The sequence below is a fragment of the Bidens hawaiensis genome, unplaced genomic scaffold, assembly GCF_021521415.1.
Source record: "Bidens hawaiensis isolate Kalapana, Puna unplaced genomic scaffold, B.hawaiensis_p1.1 tig00022718_1, whole genome shotgun sequence".
NCBI lineage: Eukaryota > Viridiplantae > Streptophyta > Magnoliopsida > Asterales > Asteraceae > Bidens > Bidens hawaiensis.
Genome location: NW_027493555.1, coordinates 8,408 through 30,427, shown reverse-complemented (window position 1 = coordinate 30,427; position 22,020 = coordinate 8,408).

Genomic DNA, 22,020 nt, shown 5'->3' with positions numbered 1-22,020 from the left:
TTTGTCCACTTGTTTGTGGATGATAAGGAGTAGCAATGCGGTGATTCACATTGTACATTTTTAAAAGTTTCACAAAGTTGAAATTCTTGAAATGTGACCCACCATCACTAATAACAAGCCCCGGGATACCAAACCGAGCAAAGATGTTTGATTGAACGACTTTGCAAACTACGGAATGGTTATTGGTTCTTGTTGCTACCGCTTCTACCCACTTGGACACATAATCGACCGCAACCAAGATATATAAATATCCATTTGAGTTTGGAAACGGGCCCATAAAGTCAATTCCCCATACATCAAAAATCTCTAATACCAAAATCGGTTGCAATGGAATTTCATCCCATTTTGAGATACTACCCAACTTTTGACAATTCAAACAATGTCGGGCATACTCACTTGCATCTTTAAAAATTGTGGGCCAATAAAACCAACATTGAAGCACCCGGTAACCCGTTTTTTGACTGCTAAAATAACCTCCACACGCCGATGTATGTGCATGAGTCAAAACCTCCCACACCTCGGAATCGGGAATTCATCTCCTTATCACTTGATCCGAACCAATCTTGAACAAATCTGGTTCATCCCAAATATATTGTTTCACTTGGGCCATGAACCGTTGTCTTCTTTTCTTCACCCAATGACTTGGAATAGACCCCGTTGCTAAATAGTTCACAAAGTGGGCATACCACGTTGTAGTTGACACGGCTAACAATTGTTCATCGGGAAACCGTTCGTTTATTTCCATCGGGTCATCGAAAACCTCCAATGGAATTCGGGATAGGTGATCTTCCATGACATCTTCACACCCCTTTTTATCCCGAACCTCTAAATCAAACTCTTGCAAAAGCAATACCCATCGAATTAACCGTGCTTTTGCATCCTTCTTCTCCATCAAATATTGAACCGCGCTATGGCCTGAATTAACAATCACCTTACTCCCCAAATATACGAGCGAAACTTATCCAAAGCATAAACCACTGCAAGAAATTCTTTTTCGGTGGTTGTATAATTAAGTTGCGGTTCGGATAATGTTTTACTCTCATAATAAATGACCACTGGTTTTTTATCAACTAGTTGACCCAATACCGCTCCGATAGTAGTATCACTAGCATCACACATGATCTCAAATGGCTTTGACCAATCCGGTGGTTGTAGAATGGGAGCTTTCACCAACTGTTCCTTCAAAACATTAAATGCTTGCAAACACTCATTTGTAAAATCAAAAGGAGCATCTTTTAACAACAAATTATATAAAGGTTTTGTGATCACACTAAAACCTTTAATAAATCTTCTATAAAAACCCGCATGCCCCAAAAAAATGACCTTACCCCTTTAATGTTTTTAGGTGGAGGTAAAGATGATATTACCCGGACCTTTGCCTTATCCACTTCCATTCCCCTTTCCGAAATCACGTGACCCAAAATGATACCCTCTTGCACCATAAAGTGGCTTTTCTCCCAACGTAGAACTAAATTTGTGTCAACGCATCTTTTTAAAACCTTTTCTAGTTCATTGAGACAAGTTTCATAAGTTGGACCAAAAATGGAAAAGTCATCCATAAATACCTCAAGTGACTCCGCGACCATATCTGAAAAAATACTCATCATAGAACGTTGGAATGTGGCCGGGGCATTACACAATCCGAATGGCATTCGCCGAAAAGCAAAAGTGCCATACGGACAGTTGAAGGTGGTCTTGTGTTGGTCATCCGGGTGGATAGAAATTTGATTATAACCCGAGTACCCATCCAAAAAACAGTAAAACTTTTGACCCGATAATTTTTCAATAATTTGGTTAATAAAAGGTAATGGAAAATGATCTTTAGATGTAGCGGCATTTAATTTACGATAATCAATGCAAACTCGCCACCCGGTGACCGGGTCGGTGGCGATTTGTTCACTACTTTCATCTTTAATTACCTGTATGCCTGCTTTTTTCGGTACCACCTGTGTAGGACTTACCTATGCATTATCCGAGATGGGATAGATAATTCCCGCATCCAACCACTTTATTACCTCTTTCTTCACAACTTCTCTCAAATTTGGATTTAAGCTTCTTTGAGTCTCTCGGGTTGGTTTCACATCATCGTTGGTGATGATTTTGTGCACGACCATAGATGGACTAATGCCTTTTAAGTCGGCAATTTTCCAACCTATGGCCGCATTGTTCGTCTTCAACACCTTCAACAATTCTTGCTCTTGAGACTCCTCCAAATTAGATGCAATAATGACCGGTAGTGTGTCATTATCCCCCAAAAACGCAAACTTTAAGTGGCTAGATAAGTTCTTCAATTCCAATTTCGGTGGGCATTCCAATGACAGTTTTGTACCCGAATCAATCTCGGCCGGTAGACTTTCAATTTGATGAGTTCATGGTGGTCGTCCTTCTTTTACTGCAATACATCTTGATTTTTCTCGTCCATCCTCAATGCACAAAGATGTACCTGTTTAGAAAAATCACAAACACATGCTTCCGAAGCATCTTCCTCATAATCATGCGGTTCACACATGTCGACAATATCTGCCATGAAACACTCATCACCACATAAAGAATTAGATCCGTTAGTGAACACATTTAATCTCATTTTCTGATTTCCAAAAGCCATATCAACTGTACCCGATCAACAGTCAATAATATCATGAGCGGTGTTTAAAAACGGTCGACCCAATATAACATTTTGTTGTTGGGTTGAATCAACCGATGAGTAGTCTAAAACCAAAAAGTCAACTGGATAGTAAAATTCTTCAACCTTTACTATCACATCCCGCACAATTCCTCGGGGGAGTTTATGGGACAAATCGGCTAACACAATCGTTGTCTCAACTCATTGTAAAGGACCAAAATCATATTGGTCATATAAACCCCCCGGAAGAATACTTACTCCGGCCCCAAGATCTAGTAACGCCTTAGACATTTGAAAATCGCCTACTTGAATGTTAATTAAGGGCATTCCCGGATCTTGAAGCTTAGGAGGAAGATCTCCTTTTGAAACCGCACTTACCCGCTCAGTTAAATCCACTCGTAGAGGCACTTTTTGTTGCCTCTTTTGAGTGCATAATTCTTTTTAAAAACTTAGCATACGCGGGCACTTGTTTAATTGCCTCAAGTAAAGGTAAATTTACCTTTACTTGATTAAAAACTTCCCACATCTCTTCTTTTTGATGATCCCTTCTTGAAATGATGTTTTTCTTACCCGGGTCGAATAAAGCCGAGGGAAATGGGACCGCATTTGGTTCCACTTCCTTATTTTTATCGTTTAATTTTGAAGTTTGACCCGGATTTGGTAACGGTTTTTCAAAAGTGACATGTTTAGTGGGTTTATTTGTTACAATTTCATCATCACTTTCATTACCCGTAATATCCTCAACTTCCCCATCAACCACACCCGGTGATAAATCCTTTTTATATTCTTTACCACTTCTTAAAACACTAACGTGGTTAATATTAACATTACGAGAAGAGTTATGAGAAGGATTTACCTTTGTGTCGCTTGGTAATTGACCCTTATTCTTCTTCAAGTCGGACACTTCAGTTGCGAGTTGATCCATTTGTGTTGTCAAAGATTGGATGGCTTTATCTCTAACTTCATCCTTTTGCATGTGAATTTCATCGAGTTGATTTCTTCGTTGCATGTCTTGTTGCATCACTTTGAGCATCTCCATCACTTCATTTCCACTCGATGAACTTTGACCCGTTGACCCGCTTTGACCGCCACCTCCTTGACCTTGAAACCCATGACTATTCCCACCATGAAAATTACCTTGATTATTATATTGTTGGCGAGGAACATAATTTCCTTGATTTCCTTGAAAATTCGGGTTAGATTGAGTGGTCGGGTTTCCATATCGAAAATTTGGGTGATTTCTTAACCCGGGGTGGTTGGTGTTGGAGTTCATGTGTAATTCCTACCACCTCCTACTTGAAGTGCATTCACCTCTTCCACTTGTGCTTGACCTACCCCCCATACCTCCGAAGCATGACCCAACTCGTTACAATTTGTACAAACATCAATTACCTGATTAGTGGTTTGTACATTTCCTTCTTCCACGGCTTGCAATTGCTGCCTACCAATCGCCGGTCTTGCTCTTCATCCGGCTTGGGCCTTTCTCTTTGAAGTAACCGCCATTTTTTCCAAATATGCCCAATCATCTTGTTCATAATTGGTACCAAATGTGTCATTCGTGATCGAACTCAAATCCCATTCATCCTCCATACTCAATCCCTCATGAAACGCATTCAACAATTCCCATAAATCAATACCATAATGAGGACAATTCTTGATCATCATATTGAACCTCTCGAAAGCTTCAGGAAACATTTCCCCCAATTGTTGTTGGAAGGTTCTCAAACTTATTCTCGCATCGTTGGTCTTTTGGATCGTATAGAATTCTTCCAAAAATCTTTGTTGCATTTCGGCCCAAGTATAAATAGACGCGGAAGGCAAAGTGTAAAACCATCTTTTTGCTTTGTCTTCCAATGAAAACTGAAATAGAACCAACTTCACCTCATCCGATGTAAAACCTTGACCCCCAATTGTGTTGCAAATGGAGTCATATGCCTCCAAGTGGAAGTAAGGTTCCTCCGTTTCTAGACCTTTATATTTAGGTAGACTTTAGAGTGCATTGGTTCTCACTTCAAATGTCCTCCCTTCTTGATTGTGAGGAATAACCACTAGAGACGAATTATTGGTAATTATCGGTCGGAAATGTGCTTCAATCCCCCTCACCATTTCTCTTGCATGCCTTCTTGGTACCCCTATTGGTACTCTTGGTTGACTAATTTTCCTATAAACGGGTCTTGGCTGTGCAAATTGTTGTTGAAACTGTGGTTGGGGCATTTGTTGTTGAAATTGTTGATCTTGAAGTTGCCCTTGTGGTTGTTGAACAATCGGTGGCGGTTGAACTTGTTGATGAACAACAGCCAGTGGTTGTTGTCGAGCTTTTTGTTGAATCGGTGGTGGTTGAACGCTTTGTTGGACAACCTACGGTGGTTGTTGTCGATTAAACTCTTGCAACGGTTCCGGTTGTTTCCATTGACCATAACCAACATTTCCCGGATTTACCCTTTTGCTTCCATCACCTCCCGTGTAGTAACCTTCCACTTCATACCCCTAAAATTCACTGTCAAACCCATATCCGTATACGTCACCTTGTGATCTTGAATGTTGCATGAAAGGTTGGGCTTGATATTGGTAGCTTGATTGAGATTGTTGAAAGGTTGGTGGTTGGTTATGTTGAGATGATGATGCACCAAAGGTAGGAAAAAGGTTGGAAATAGATGGCAATGTGGATGATGTTGCGTAGGTGTATTGAGCTGGGATGGGTTCAGTTGTGTGAGATGGCAATTCACTTGATGCTGTAGGTATATTAGTAATGATAGGTATAAGTGAAACTGGTGGAGGTGTGGATGGTAATGTTTGACCGGAAGTGGGAACTGCTGAATCCATGGTGCTGTTTGATGTAGTTGGAGAACCAAGAAGCTTGTTCTCTCTAAGTAAAACTCGGTTTCTTCAAAGTGTTCGGTCAATCTCGGGATCAATAACTAGCGGTGATGACCTGTTAGATCTTCTAGTATGCATACACCTGTAGGTACCTGCACACTAACACAACTAGCATAAACCCGAAAATAACAAACAAAAACTACTAAAGCTAACACACGTTGCGCACTACTCCCCAGCAACGGCGCCAAAATTTGACGTGAGGTCGAAGACTCACTCAAATATAAACCGATTACAACTATTAGATAGCGATAAGCGGGTATCAAACACAGGGAGTTTGTGGAAAATGTATTACTAAGTAGTTTTATAATTAAACTATATTAAACTAAGTGCAAAAGTAAATTCAAAGAGTTGGTTGTTTGGTTTTGATTAAAAAAAATAGCTAAAGCAATAAACGAGTTTTAAACAATACGAAGAAGTATGCCTTCCCTCGGTTTTAGGATTCTACAAGAGTCAACATGAATGTTTAACTGAGATGAACAATAAGTATATTGTTCGTGATTATGCAACAATTGTGATAATTGAGGACTAAGTACTTGGATTATAAATGCAAGGTAATCACTCAATTATCAATTAGATAATCTAATCCCGAGTCCCTCCCGATTAATCTCGATTACATACAAAACCAAGAATTGACGGCTTAGAACACGAACTCAATAAACTAACAAATTAACAATCAATACATAACACCATTGTAATAAAATCAATAAGATTAAACTATTATCTCAGAAATTCATAAACATTCAATTAACAATTATAAAGAAACCTTACAATCCGAGGGAAAACATAAAGAGAATTAGCCACGCATCGTTTGATTCATCACCATATCAATTAGGTTGTACGAATGAATCACAAACATCAAACTAATAATCACAATCACTAAAATATTGTTCTTGGACTCCAAAATTATCTCTAGGGTATTTTCCAATGAAAAGATATGATGATAATGTGAAAGGCCATCCAAAATACAATCATATATGGCAGTTACAAAACTGCAGCGTCGCGTCCACCGTAAGCTACGGTGGCCACTGTAGCTTACGGTGGCTTCCAAAATCCAACAGTAGCATGTAACTACCTTACGGAAGCTATAATTCTCCAGCCCCCACCGTAGCCTAGGTACCGTAAGCTATGGTGGTCTTCACCCCAATTTCTTATTTTATTGATTTCTTCATAGTTTCTTCGTTCCACGCCCGTTTTTTTCACCGTTTTCGCCTACATTCTCGTAATTGCATCATCTAGCTTTTCATACCTGGTATTACACGAGTAAACTTAGTTATCTAATTCAACAAGATAAACCAATTAAACGCATGAATATTAACGGTCTTAACTCACTTAAGGGTTGTCCCATGGACCACCCGTCACCAACTCAGTTACTTTTATTCGTTAGTTTCATTCGGCCATTCAAACTGCCATGGAAAGCTCATGGGAGGCCAACACCCAATATATGTTTCGTTAGTTTATTGTAAAGTTAACTTAATCAAATATAAATATAATTTTTAAACTGACCTTATCTCCTCATCTAATTATCATGAATTGATCATTTTAACCACATTACGCATAAGTATTTACGCTATGTACCCTATCTTAAAATCTCTTACCTTTAATCCTCATTATATGGCGCAAATCCCACATTTTTTAAAAGCAAAGTTATTATAAGACAATTAAACTTTTAATATTTTTTTAGTTTTCTCAGCTTATCCTCCATCATATAAATCTTTATTTTTGTTCCTCATAGAATGTCTCACCTAAGAAACCGTGTAACATTCCGTTTTCTCATTTCGGTTAATAAAATATAATATGAGTTATTATGAGTCAGGCTAGCTTTCGGTTAAATAGATATGGGTTATGGACTTGGATTAAAAAGGAAGTAAGAAAAGACCATTGGCTTGAGCCCATGACCCATAGTATATAAACCATACTTATGCATAAACCATTCACTTTCCACTAACTCCATACACCATCAAAAACACACACTTAGCCCTGTTTCATCCTACTCTCCCTCTCTCTAGCCGAAATCACCAAGAAACCCGAGCATCAACCCGAGGTAACGATAGTATGATATTGTATAGATCCAAACACGCTAGATCTAGCAGCGAAACGACGAGCCGACACCCTAAACAGTTAAAATCACGAGATTCGGATGGAAACGGGTATAAACCGATCAAAATATGAACTTAAGTGTCACCCTAGCTCAGATCTGGATCGAATGGGACGGAAAAAGGTTAAAACGGTGCGAAAATACATTTTTCTGGCCACCGCCCGTTTTTCGGGCAAGACGGCGTTGGAAAGGCGGCGGCAGAGAATGTGTGTACGAGGTAAGGGAATGTCAAAGAATGTTTATGACATTCTCTAACCTAACCCTAATTCATTATGGGAGCCTAACGAACTAACCCCCGTTCGTTATGCCAATTCGCTAGAAAAAAATGACGAATTAACCCTAATTCGTTATGACCATTTGTTAAACAGAGATAATGAATTAGAAGGTTCAATTCGTTACATAGGGGTCATTCGTTATGCTGACCAGTTCGTTATAAGGGTTCAATTCGCTATGAAGTTCAATTCGTTAACCAGACCAAACGAATGAGGTCCAATTCATTATAAGGACCAGTTCATTATAAAGTCCAATTCGTTATAAGGTCCAGTTCATTATAATAGTTAGTTCGTTATGAAGTAACGAATGGGTTCATTAGTTATGAACCCATTTGTTAAGGGACTGGAAAAATTGGAAGTTTGAAAGAATTAAAGAATGGTCCCTGGACTTAGAAAGACCTTGAACTTTATGAGTTAGCAAATAAAATAATAAATTAGAATTATAATAAAATATGTGTTAAGACAGTTAATGGAAATAAAAAATTTCCAAGCTGACCTGGCAGCTCGACCCCAGCCAGGGGCTCTCCCTTGGACCCTGCTAGGGGCTACCGCCCCTAGACCCTGCTGCCAAGGGCGCTATCCCCGGACCCCCATTCGTTGAGGGTTATAATTAGTGTAGAAACGCGATATGGGTAGTGATAGTTCATTGATACGTGTAATTGTTATACAGTTAGTCGTACAAAGCTAAAGAAGGGAATAACTGTTAATGGTGAACGTAACCGAGTTCAGATGAGTTTCTAGCCCCATTCCTTGTTATGTTTTCGGGGTTGTGTGCATACTTGATGTGATTATTAATACACTTACCTTAAGGGTAAGTGTATGCCTTACATGATTATGTATAAATGAATGCTTGACTGTGTGTGAACGATCTTCAGATATTGCATGTACCTTCGGGTGATAGTTTGAGGATATGAATGATATGTATATAAAGTATGAATGATTGCTTGTCGGCACGTGAACGATCTTCGGATATTGCATGTACTGTCAAGTTATAATTTTATGTATCATGTACGAATGATATGTACGTATGTTATGAATGAATGCAAGGGATAGCCAGGTACAGAAGAAAGGGACTGAGCCCTAATAATACTCAAGGTTGAAAGGGAACGGACCCAAATAATATCCGAAGCAAAAAAGGGACCGAGCCCTTTATAAATCTCGAGGCAGAAAGCGACTGAGAGCTAATAATACTCAAGGCAGAAAAAGGGATCGGACCCTTATGATATCCGAGGCAGAATAGAATAATGTAAAGTAGAGTTTATTATAAAGTATGAAGGTAAGCATGTATATTATGAACGAATTATGAAAGTATGAAGTACGTAGTTATGAATGTATTGTATGTTGTATGATTAACTAGAACTCACTCAGCGTATCTGACTTTTAGTATGCACGCAGGTTAATCGACTGAGACAGATGGTTTGAGGAAGACACATGGCAGGATCCGAAGAGGCTGGCATATGAAGATTTGTCATGATGTTTTAAATACTATGTTTTATGTTATTTTTTTAAAAAGACAAGTTTTTGATGTTTGTAATGAATGGTTGACTTTTATATTATTCCAAGAAAGTTTTAATTAACTATGATATTTAGAACTGTGTTTATGAGTAAATCCAACGTCCAATGTAGGTCACCGAGATCGGGGCCTTACAAGTTGGTATCAGAGCAAAGTTTGAGAGATTTAAGCATCCTACATGCTTAGACTCGAATAGAGAATGAGATTTAAGTAAGAAAAGAAAGAAGATGCCAGTCAAGATAGCCATGTGTCACTCAAGCAAGCTAAGTAAAGGTAAAGCATGTGATTAATTTCACATGTAAGGTAGAATGATGAATTAATGCTAACTTAATTTCTAGAGAACGAGGTATGATGTTAGCTTAATTTCTAGATAAAGAATGTATGAATGCTAGCTTAGTTGCTAGGGATAGGAGTATATGATGATATGAACTGTTTGATTGTCTAACAGTTAGAAGTAGAACTAGCACAAGTGAACTCACAGAGGGAAGTGTATAGGACACGGAGGGTAACGTGATCAGCTAATCACAGTTGGCCAATGTTATTAGCTGTTAGCCTTACTATTCTTGTACTAAATGGTTCCTTAAGTGATGAAGTTTGTGTTTCTTTATAGAATACGAATGCCTGGAGCTAGGAAAGTTGCTGGGAAGGGAAGACGTACGGGACGTCATGGTAGGCCACACACTGTTCGAGAACCTTCAGTAGAATCATGTACTAACACTGAGGGAGAAGGAAGTGCAGCTGGTTGAAATCCGAGTAACAACGAAGGGTATCAACTTGACTCTGCTGTTCAAGCTGCCATTGCTCAAGCAGTAGCAGCTGCTGTGAAGAATTTAAATCCCGAAAAGTCTGCTGGAAGTCATGCGAAGACTGCTGAGAAGTCTGGGGAAAAGAGTAAGAAATATGATGAAGGAGAGAAGGAGGCCTCGAGTGTGGTTAAGTCAGTGAAGGTTGATGATAGGAGGAGAGGCCGAGGTGGGTGCAACTATAAGTCATTCAAAGGTTGCGATCCGCCGAAGCTAACTGGTTTGGGAGACGCAATCGCTACTCTTCAATGGATAACCACTATAGACAAGGTTATCCGAATTAGCAAGTGCCGTCCCGACCAAGCCGTGGGTTATGCTACCCAATCTTTCGGTGATGAAGCAATACTGGTGGACTCAATTGAGCAGAGGAAGAGTCCAGAAGAGATCAAAGCTATGAGGTGGGACGATCTGAAGGAATTGGTGATGAAAAGGTTTTGAGCAGATGCGAAGGTTGAAAGGGTTGAAATGAAGTTCTTGAGTCCGAAGGCGGGTAAGATGATACACCACGAATACACCACTGAATTCAACTGCATGTCAAGGTTGGTGCAAGACATGGTAAACACTGAGGCCAAGCGAATCAAGTGTTACCTTAGGGGACTGCCACAGAATGTTCGCGTCTTGGTCAAGGCTAGTAGACGTGGTACATTTGATTCTACTGTAGGGCTGGCAGAAATGGTATACGACGATTTGTCAGCAGATGATGTGGTGGCGGAAGAGAAGAAGGATAAGAAATAGGTCGCTCCGGTTAAATGACCCAGCACTCAGTTGTGGAATCCCTAAGGACAAGAAGCAAAGGGTATGGGAGAAGAAGTCGTGTAAGATTTGTGGCAACGCACACAGTGGCGAGTGCAGGAGGAGTAAGAGCTCAGAATTTTGTCATTTGTGTGGGAAGAGTCATGCTAGTGAGTGCAAGTTTGGTACGAATTCTTGCTACAAGTGCGGAAAGGTGGGGAATTATGCTCCAGATTGTACTGCAAAACCCGCATGTTACAAGTGCGGTAAGACGAGTCACTTTGCTAGAGAATGCATCGGGGGTGAAGCTGGAGGAAGTGGGAAGAAGGATGATGATCAAGCTAGGCCAAGGACTAGAGCCTACATGCTGACTTAGGAACATGCTAAACAAATTCCAGATGTTTTGACTGGTACGTTTTTAGTAAACGGTATTTCTGCTTCAGTGTTATTTGATTTGGGTGCAAATAAAAGTTTCATAGCTACACCATTTAGTAAACTAGCTAAAATGAAATGTTGTTGAGTGTCTGAAACCTTTATAGTAGAAACCGCTAGTGACACTTCGGTTAAAATAACGAAAATGGTTAAGGACTGTAAGCTAGAGTTATAGGGACAAGAGATCCGTGTTACTTTGTATGTTATGACCTTAGGAGGGTTTGATGTGGTTTTGGGAATGGATTGGTTGTCCAAGTATAAAGCTCAGGTAGTGTGTAAGAGTAGGATAATAAAGCTAAAGTCCTAGGATGGTAGTGCGGTGACGGTTTATGGCGATAAGGAAAGTTCTGGGGTTAATGTCATTTCGATGTTAAAAGTCGAGGGTTTTTTAAGGCGAGGGTGCGGTGCTTACCTAGCGTATGTTGTCAACGCTAAGGCCGAGACAAAAGAAATGAAAGATATTCCTATCGTGTGTGACTACCCAGAAGTATTCCCTGAGGATCTTCCGGGTTGCCACCGGAGCGAGAGATAGAATTCCAGACAGATTTAATACCAGGAGCCCAGCCCGTCGCGAAAGCGCCTTAGCATCTAGCAGCGTCCGAGATGAAAGAATTGATGTCCCAACTGTAAGAACTCCTCGACAAAGGTTTCATAAGACCAAGTGTTTCCCCGTGGGGCACACCGATGTTGTTCGTGAAGAAGAAGGATGGGAGTATGAGAATGTGCATAGATTATCACGAGTTCAACAAGCTTACGGTAAAGAATAGATATCCTTTGCCAAGGATTGATGATCTGTCCGACCAATTGCAAGGTTCAAGTTTGTTCTCACGAATAGATCTCAGATCAGGCTATCATCAATTGAAAGTGAAAGAGGCAGACATCCCTAAGACAACGTTTCGGACACGGTATGGACACTATGAGTTTCTCGTGATGTCATTCGGTCTAACAAATGCCCTTGCAACATTTATGGACATGATGAATAGGGTGTGTTGGCCGATGTTGGATAAGTCGGTAATCATCTTCATTGATGATATATTGATTTATTCAAAGAACGAGTCTGATCATGCTGAGCATTTGAGAGAGGTATTGGAGACTCTGAAGAAAGAGAAGTTTTACGCTAAGTTTTCAAAATGTGCGTTCTGGTTACAAGAAGTGCAATTCTTAGGTCACGTTATAAATCCTGAATGGATTACCATGGACCCAGCTAAGATTGAGGCGATAACGAATTGGAAGACTCCACAGAATCCGTCTGATATACGAAGCTTCGGTTAGCTGGCTACTATAGGAGATTCATCGAAGGTTTCTCCAAGATAGCCGCACCGTTGACCGGTATGACCCGAAAGTCAGTAGTATTCAGTTGGGGAAAGTACCAAGAAGAAGCTTTTGAGGAACTAAAGAAAAGACTCACACAAGCTCCAATCCTTGCTTTACCCGATGGTGACGAGGATTTGGTTGTTTGTACTGATGCTTCACATCGTGGGTTGGGTTGCGTGTTGATGAAACGAGGAAAAGTGATAGCTTACATGTCTAGACAGTTGAAAGTCCATGAGAGTACTTATCTGACGCATGATTTAGAGCTAGCAGCAGTAGTGCACGCCCTTAAGATATGGAGACACTATCTGTATGGTACTAAGTGTACTATCTACACGTATCATAAAAGTTTAAAGTACTTCTTCGAGCAGAAAGAGCTAAACATGAGACAGAGGAGATGGTTAGAGTTGATAAAGGATTACAACTGTGACATTAAGTACTATCCTGGTAAAGCTAATGTGGTTGTCGATGCGCTAAGTCGTAAGAACGAGGAAGTCATTGCAACAGTGAGGTCATACCAGTTGATTATGAATTCAAGACATTTTGAAGAAGTCATCAAAGTGCAGTCAGAAGTGCTGGTAGACAAAGGACTAGTAAAGAAAGAAAGGATTTTCAGTCAGCAAGACGAGTTGATGGAAAACACTCATGGTGTTAAGATTATGTTTGACCGTATGTGGATTCTACGCCATGAAAATTTTAGAGGTCGAATCTTGGATGAAGCTCATAAGTCAAGGTATTCGATCCATCCAGGATCCACTAAAATGTATCAAGACTTGAAGAGATACTATTGGTGGCCAGGTATGAAGAATGATGTGGTAGATTATGTAAGTAAGTGCTTAACTTGTTTACAAGTCAAAGCCGAACATCAGAAGCCTTATGGAAAGATGCAACCTTTGGAGATACCAGAATGGAAATGGGAACACATCACCATGGATTTTATAACTATGCTATCTCGTACAGCTAAGCAACATGATACAATTTGGGTGATAGTGGAACGTTTGACCAAAAGTGCTCACTTTTGGCCGATACGAGAGGCAATCTCGTCAAAAACTTTAGCAAGTTTGTTCATAAAAGAGGTTGTGACTAAGCACGGAGTGCCACTATCAATCGTGTTTGATAGAGATACTCGATTTACTTCGAGATTCTGGAAGAAGTTCCATGAAGCTATGTGGACGGGATTGAACGTCAGTACGACGTATCATCCTCAAACAGATGGACAGTCTGAAAGGACGATCCAAACCCTTGAGGATATGCTACGTGCTTGTGTTTTAGACTTTGGAGGAGGTTGGGATGATCATCTGCCTCTGGCAGAGTTCTCCTATAACAACAGCTACCATTCAAGTATTGGTATGCCACCGTTTGAGATGCTTTACGGTAGACGATGCAGAACCCCGGTATGTTGGGGAGAGATTGGTCAGAAAGAGATGGGAAGTTTAGAAGTTGTGCAAGAAACCTCGTCAAAGTTTGATCAGGTCAAGGCAAGGATGAAAGCTGCCCAAGCCGACACCATTGTAATTGTAATTTACATACTAATGTGCATCAAAATTCAATTAAACCTAGTTACACCATCCTCTTAGCCTCGATAGTAAAACCCCTATAACGAATTACATTATAATCAGTCTTGTTTGCTGTCATTGATCTTTGTATTGAGCGGTTCCTGTTACGGAAATTAACCATTGATTAAACATCTTTCGAGGTAAATTTTGGTATGGTTATGTTCGCGTTGATCAATGGTTTGTTAACCCTAACACTATTTGATCGAACATCAATCGGATTAACCGATTGATGTTGTTAGGGTTGTTAGGGTTTTTGGTTAATATGTTCGTCTACTTATATTCTTTTGGTTCTTGAGTTCTTACATCTGACCAACCTAGTTCAGTTAAGACATACCTTGTTTGCTACTTGTTTTTCTTTTGCTTTGTTTGTTAGTTAAGATAGTTTGGCTAATTTTAGTTTCTTTTGTTTATTTTAATAGTTTTATGCGGCGTACTTGATCCCTAGGACCGCCAGAATCTGAGGGATTTTCCGAACTAGAGAGAGAGTTTCTTGAGAGATGTCGTACCAGACCGTCTTCCGGTTCTTCTTCGTCTGTTGGTAATACATCCTCTTCTCCTACTTTTTCTGAATCCATCATTAGGGATAGGATTATGGCTGACGCAACATAAAGAAGGACAGTTGCAGACTGGGACTGTCCGATCGATGCAGGCGCAAGATCTAGCTTCGCTCCACCAGCCATCGCAGTTAACACGAACTGGCAGATTCCATCGAACATTCTAAACACCATCTCACATAGAGCTCAATTTCCCGGGTTGCTCCACGAAAACCCGCATTCTCATCTCACTCGCATTGCATGTATTTGCGACACTTTCCATCCTGTCGGCGTATCCGAAGACGCCATCAAACTCCGCGTTTTTCCGTTCTCACTCGTTGATCATGCGAGTATGTGGCTTGAGTCCCTCCCACAAGACTCCATATCTACTTGGGCCACCATGCTGAACCGGTTTCTTGAGAAATACGATCCTCCGGCTAAGTCCAGATTCATTTTTTTCAGATGGAGGATACCGAGAGTTTCTACGAGGAATGAGAGAGATTCAAAAATCTACTTTCTTTATGTCCGAACCATGGTCTTCAAGGCTGGGCAGTAGTTGAGAAGTTCTATAAAGGGGTGACGTACGCAACGTAGAGCATGCTTGACATGGCGGTCAGAGGAAATATTTTGACGACGAAGGATACGGATGAGTGCATTTCTTTGTTTAACGGATTAGCCATGAGTGGATATCAGCGACCACCTGCCAAGAGTACCAAGACCGTCGATTACTTCACGTGTTTGCACCCTGAATTATATTATTGATTGCAGTAGCTTAAATACTATTTGATGACACACAATTAATCCGAGGCTATGCCTCACTCTCAAATTTGTTTTCAAAAGTCTAACACGATTTTTAATCGGGAAATTCCAAAAGAAATCCCTCCTTTTTACACCCCTGTCCTTGAGGATGATTCGTGGGACGAATATGTAGTAACTATAAGTGGGACACCCTTGTTTACCGAACCCTTGACACCAAGGCTTGCGAGCCTAAGGAAGTGCAATGCGCATAAATCTCAATCAACCGCGAGACCCGGTTGCCTTCCTGGAGTGTTCGGTAAGGGTGTGGAACTTATTAGACCAAAGCATATCACACAAAACGTACCCGAATCTGCTACCCTCATTGTATCAAATGTGGTCATGTGACGATCACACTCTTAAATCAATGATGAGATTTTTATTTAAATTTTCTTTTTATTTTGTTAAGAATGAATTTTTTTTTCAAATTATCAATTTCATCAATACTCTAAGTTAAGGTTATTAAAATTTTATCTTGTATTCTCATGAATTTTCATAAAACTCGAAATTTCACATAGTTTTACAACTTTTATTTTTTCCAAGACATAATAAACTTTTCACGTGTCGTCATTGTAGCATGTCTTCTTCCCGCCTTATCAACCGTAACCGTCGCACCAGCAACTCGGGCCGTAGCATGTCATCCCGCATCGCCAAGGGAATCGTGGAAGCCCTCCCAACAATCATCTCTCAATTGAAAACTGTGAATGCTTCTTCATCATCCACAACTCCGAACCCAATTGCTTACCCCCTCAAACAATTCAAGAATGCCAACCCGCCCGAATACTTCGGTATTTACGGTGCTACCATTCTCCTCCAGTGGTTCGAAGAAATGGAGAGCATATTCCTCCATTGTGAATGTCCTGAGGACAAGAAAACCAATTACGCCTCGAGCATGCTCATGAAGAATGCCCTCAATTGGTGTAATGGTGAAAAGCGCACGCTTGGCGCTGAGATTGCCATGGCCTTTCCATGGGATGACCTTAAGAAACTCATGCTCAAGAAGTTTTTCCCGAAACATGAGCTTCGGAAGTTGGAAGAGGAGTTTTGGAATTTGAAACAAGAAAGTGGTGATGACACCATCTACAACGATCGATTCCATGAACTGAGCCTTCTCATCCCTCACATGGTCACTCCCCTTGAACGTTCAATCGACAATTACATCTCGGGTTTGCCTATGCAAATCAAAGATTCCGTCCTATGTCGTGACCCTCAAACCCTCCATGATGCTATCACCTTAGCCGGTACCCTCACCAAAAACCACGTTAAGGCCAGGACCTTGACTCGGAAAAATTCCAAGAAGCCCAATGATAAGTCTTCATCCGATCCCACCAAAGAACCCAAGCCTGAATCTCCCAAACCCGAGCCTTCTAAGCCCAAATGCTTCAAGCACAACAACAACAACTCTCCCCACTATCGCAACAATAAAAGAAAGTCTAATTCCCAAAACTATGTCTTGGCCCAATCGAAAACCAAACCCACCAAGAAGCCTTACACATGACCCCGTCCATTATGTGATACGTGTAACTTTCACCATTCGCCTAACCTCAAATGTCGACAATGCACCCACTGCAATCGATTTGGTCACCTCTTTAGCACATGTCATGAACGCAACAAACTCAAGATGCAACCATTTACCTCACCTTTTTCCCAACCCCAGACTTTACCCTATGCTCATCCGTTTACTCAATCACCCTCAACTATTAGAGCTTGCTACAATTGTGGAGACCCTAACCATTATCGCAATGCATGCCCAAGACTCACACACATGAACCAAATTCAATCCTACCCAACCCAAACTGCTCAATATCAAGCTTACCAAGCCCAAGTAAATCAACTTCAACCAATCCAAGCTCAACCCATCCAAGCAATTCAAGCCCAACCCATTCAACCAATTCAATTCAACCAAACCCCAATCAACCAATAAACCTCAAGTGACCAAACTACTCAAGGACATGCGTGATACATCAACAGTTCCCAAGTCTAAGCCTAACCCTTTATGAAGACATGCTACGCAAAAGACGTTACTTTCATTTAGTTCTTTTCATTTAAATATAATGTATTAACTTCATCTCGTCTCCAATTTTGTTATGAATGAGAATTATGGTTATTTATAATGGTGTTCAATCACTCATTTATTCATATTTTGTCGTTTAATGCACTATTTATTATTACACAATTTATTATCATGATTTAAATGGTCTATGACCGGTTATTTACCGGGACTATGTGCATGGTGATGTGCATAGCTATCTAATAGTACCGTATTTGTATCATAAACTACCTATGATCGATTTCCTATAAACGTGTTGGAAATTGGGACTATGATCATGTGTTGTACATAGTTATCCAATAGGAGTCACATGTACAAATTTTACTTCGATATTTTAATACATGGCTACCCAAACCCTATAAACTCGCCTCATCCTCATGGTACTGTTAACTCATCTCATCGATTTTATAATCTTGGTTACAAACCTTATCTATTATTATACTCATAAGTCATGTGATTTGTTTGTTGTGTGAACCTATTTATTATCACGTGAATTTTCTCGTCATTTTCTCTACATCGTATGTGTAAGTTACTTATGTAATTACAAAATTTTCCTCTATCTGTTTATTTCATTGTGTTGTTATTACTCTCGATTGTTAACTTCAACAATTTTGTCATTTTTTTAGTTAATTATATTCATCAATTTTCATTCAATTTTTTCTTCATTACTATTGATCAAATGATATCGATTTAAAAAGGTTTTCTTTTACCCTTGTTTTCAAACCCACACAATGGACGAACCATGTGCATCATGCGACGTTCTAAATAATTATGAGTGCACGCAAAATTATCGAAATCCTCGCATGGAACTCATGTGAATACGGTTGTGTGTTATAACTCATAACCTAGGGTGATTTGGGTAACGTTACAAATATCGATGTGATAAGGGCATGGTGGATACGCCGCTGGTACATCCTATATATAAGTGTCCTTATCATGTCTTCCATTTGTAACGTTATTTGGGTCACCTAAAGATCTGTGTTATTTTTTTATATAAAAAAGAAATCCCTTGACAATTACTTTCTTTCCTTATGTTATGATTTTTTTATAATTTCGGGATGAAATTTTCAAAAAGTTGTGAATAACATTCGTCAAATTTAAAACCCGATCCATGACCCATCGCGCGACCCGTATTCTCCAATTAACAATCAAAACGCGTTTAAACTTCGAATTCGATATGGAAATAAGCATATGCGTAGTATATCCGACTCCATGACACGGATAATTGATCAATTACAGCCAAATTGATCAAATCACCCAAAATTAACCTATCTAGAACCCTAATTCAATTTACTATATAAACAATGTTATAACTCCAATTAAACTCGCAGCCACAAACCCCGAGCCGTCGCCAATCATAACCCTAAACTTAATTGCTTCTTAGTGTTCAATTGATTGATGTTCTTGATCTTCTCATAGTCGTCCACTGTCGTTCGTCATTAACCCACCTCCGTTCATCATAAGAGGTAATTGAAGATATGGTTACAATCGTGCTTACATGTAGATCAAAAGCCCTAGACTTGATTTGATTCATTGTAAACGGATTGAATCAATTGATTTCTAGGGTTTGTTTAATCAAATATGTTATGAACTCATAGTGTATTTAATTAATGAAAACCGGATCTGTTTGCAAGTGTTGGTCAGCCCAGGTGGTTAACACATGAACTATGGGGGCAGAGGTCGCGGGTTCGACCCACTGCCACCCCGTTTTAGTCTTTATTTTTAGTATTTGTTCAAATTAATCAAATCTAATGTTTTTAAACCTTAATAAATGATAAATAATTTATAAACCAACATATTAACTCGTTGTTTTCCGAATCTCGGTTAAAACTAGATATATATACATATATCTACGTATAAATAAACATATATAAACATATGTATAATGGTTATTAAAAGTTTTAAGAGTTTTTGTAATAAATATTTAAAAAAAAATTGTTTAATTAGAATGCGTAAACTAAGGTATATAATATTATTTTGGCTAAGTAATTTATAAACAAATAACATTTTTTTATAAATATATATATTGTTATCGCTTTAATAATATAAGTAACGTAAATTTATTTAATGCCTTATCGATCCCAAATCCGTTATGAACCCATCATATATTTTTCTTGTTCGTTTGTGTCGTTAGATTGTTAACTTAATTATAACTTTAATTAGGACTTATCGTTGAGACTCTCCGTGGAATTTACTAACTTGTTTGCTTTAACCGCCTCCTCGTTAGCGTCTCCCTTACCTCCAAGGTGAGTTTACATATCCCTCTTTTGCATCTTTTATTAATTTTGGGGGCGACATGTATACCCTGTTTAAAATTACTCATTTTTATTTATTTATCTATTTACAACACAATTCAATATATGTTTATGTTTGATTATTGCATACTCTATGATAATGCTCTATGTGCTTAATTGTTTATTTTATGTTTGGTGGTTGCTATCTCATCCTCATCTATCCTCATCTAGTATGATCATACACTTACCTAAGTACTTTGATTTCGTATCAATAGGAACGGGTCCACATCTATTTAGGTTGTTTACATTTTTTCATAGAAATTGTGATGCTCAACATTAACATATGAATTGTGATTTTTATCTATATATGTATCTCAACTAAAACTTATGTATTCTCACCAACATTCGTGTTAACAAACTTTATTTTTATACATGCTACAGGTACAAGTAATTTACATTGATTAAGATTGAAGATATTAGTTTTTACCTTAGGATATTCATCCAAACAATAAATATGATGTAATTGTTTTGATTATTATAATTGTGTACTTGTTTTGATATTAATGAATTAAATAATTATTGTCACTTTAATTAGTGTCTTTTGAGCTACTGTCCGATCAATACGTTACGCCCCGGCATGTTCCACCTTTGGTTGGGGTGTGACATATTGGTATCAAATCCGAAGGCTATAAGATGGGTGGTTCAATATAACGGCCTAGTAGCATGCTTAGGGTCCCTATACGTGATATGCCTTTACGTGTTAGCACCCTGATTTATATTATTGATTGCAGTAGCTTAAATACTATTTGATGATATAATATTATTCTTGTACACAAAATCACACACTTAATCCGAGGCTTTGCCTCACTCTCAAAATTGTTTTCAACTCTAGGACGATTTTTAATAGGGAAATTCCTTAAGAAATCCCGCCTTTTTACTCCCCTCTCCTTGAGGATGATTCGTGGGATGGATATGTAGTAACTGTAATAGGGACACACTTGTTTACCGAACCCTTGACACCAAGGCTTGCGAGCCTAAGGAAGTGCAATGCGCATAAATCTCAATCAACCGCGAGACCTGGTTGCCTTCCTGGAGTGTTCAGTAAGGGTATGGAAGTTATTAGGCCAACGCATATCACACAAAACGTACCCGAATCTGCTACCCTCATTGTATCAAACGTGGTCATGTGACGATCACACTCTTAAATCAATGATGAGATTTTTGTTTAAATTTTCTTTTTATTTTGTTAAGAATGAATTTTTTTTTTCAAATTATCAATTTCATCAATACTCTAAGTTAAGGTTATTAAAATTTTATCTTGTATTCTCATGAATTTTCACAAAACTCGAAATTTCACATAGTTTTACAACTTTTATTTTTTCCAAGACATAATAAACTTTTCACGTGTCGTCATTGTAGCATGTCTTATTCCCGCCTTATCAACCGTAACCGTCGCACCAGCAACTCGGGCCGTAGCATGTCATCCCGCATCGCAAAGGAATCGTGGAAGCCCTCCCAACAATCATCTCTCAATTGAAAACTGTGAATGCTTCTTCATCATCCACAACTCCGAACCCAATTGCTTACCCCCTTAAACAATTCAAGAATGCCAACCCGCCCGAATACTTCGGTATTTACGGTGCTACCATTCTCCTCCAGTGGTTCGAAGAAATGGAGAGCATATTCCTCCATTGTGAATGTCTTGAGGACAAGAAAACCACTTACGCCTCGAGCATGCTCATGAAGAATGCCCTCAATTGGTGTAATGGTGGGAAGCGCACGCTTGGCGCTGAGATTGCCATGGCCTTTCCATGGGATGACCTTAAGAAACTCATGCTCAAGAAGTTTTTCCCGAAACATGAGCTTCGGAAGTTGGAAGAGGAGTTTTGGAATTTGAAACAAGAAAGTGGTGATGACACCATCTACAACGATCGATTCCATGAACTGAGCCTTCTCATCCCTCACATGGTCACTCCCCTTGAACGTTCAATCGACAATTACATCTCGGGTTTGCCTATGCAAATCAAAGATTTCGTCCTATGTCGTGACCCTCAAACCCTCCATGATGCTATCACCTTAGCCGGTACCCTCACCGAAAACCACGTTAAGGCCAGGACCTTGACTCGGAAAAATTCCAAGAAGCCCAATGATAAGTCTTCATCCGATCCCACCAAAGAACCCAAGCCCGAATCTC